The sequence below is a fragment of the Euprymna scolopes genome, chromosome 37 (assembly GCF_053919585.1).
Source record: "Euprymna scolopes isolate OS-2025 chromosome 37, ASM5391958v1, whole genome shotgun sequence".
NCBI classification, from domain to species: Eukaryota; Metazoa; Mollusca; class Cephalopoda; order Sepiida; family Sepiolidae; genus Euprymna; species Euprymna scolopes.
In genome coordinates, this window is record NC_136518.1 from 62,951,996 (window position 1) to 62,953,148 (window position 1,153).

The window sequence follows — 1,153 nt, forward strand, 5'->3', positions numbered from 1 at the left end:
ATAAAATAAGAAAATTGAACTTAAAAATAACCAGACCGATAGCCATTAGTCGCGTTCTCTCGTGTAATGAATGAATGCGTGAATGTAGGATTGACATGAAATTCTTAAAAATAAACTAAAATGACCAAAAAATGGGCTGAAATGACTTAAATAAATAAAAAATAAATGACTTAGAATGACTTTAATGAACTTAAGGAAGAATTGAATGACCTTAAGAATGACTTGAATGCTTAAAAAATAACTGGAATCCTTCAAAAACAACTTCAATGATCTGGAGAATGACATGAATGGCTTTGAGACTGACTGGTTGTAAAGTGGGTGATCATTTTACATTAAATTAATACAGAAAAGTGACCCCCAATTTTATATATGAAAGTTACAAACATAAGTACAGCATGTAGTAAGAACAGATACTACACTTTGATCTTGGCCAAAAGGCCAAGAAAAGGGTATTTATTTGCTCCCCCACCGAGCAAATTAGGCACAAGGCCGATTTTTAATGTGAGGAGTGAAGGGGAAATGGGGATCAACTCCCCAGGGAGTAGGGGAGCTGGATAGTTACAATTGGTATGAAGGGTTTCCCCTACATTTACCACGGTCTTATATGTGGGGTTGCCCCCACATATGGTCTTTGCTTGCAGTATGTGCCGGAACAGATGGTATTTATTTGCTCCCCCACCGAGCAAATTAGGCACAAGGCCGATTTTTAATGTGAGGAGTGAAGGGGAAATGGGGACCAACTCCCTGGGGAGTAGGGGAGTTGGATAGTGACAATTGGTATGAAGGGTTGCCCCTACATTGACCAAGGTCTTATATGTGAGGTTGCCCACACATATGGTCTTTGCTTGCAGTATCTGCCGGAACAGATACTACACTTTGATCTTGGTAAAAAGGGCAAGAAAAGCTTAAAAAGCTAAGAACAGCATATATTAACAACAGACCTTAACCAAAAAGACCAAGCACAAAAGTGTTACAGACAGACCGACCAACAGACCGACCGACTGCTGACCAACTGACCAACTGACCGACGGTGTGACTTATAGAGTCGTTTGCACACGACTAAAAATAATTCGCCCTTAACCATCCTGCGTCCACCTTTAACCAATAAAAAAACAACTATAAATACATCAACTCTCACAGGAAAAGAAAAAGA

General features: G+C 39.5%; 1 pseudogene; it reads right to left on the reverse strand.

The window, feature by feature from the left end:
- Positions 1–345: 345 nt before the first annotated feature.
- LOC145261343 (U2 spliceosomal RNA) lies at positions 346–451 on the reverse strand (annotated as a pseudogene).
- Positions 452–1,153: the final 702 nt, after the last annotated feature.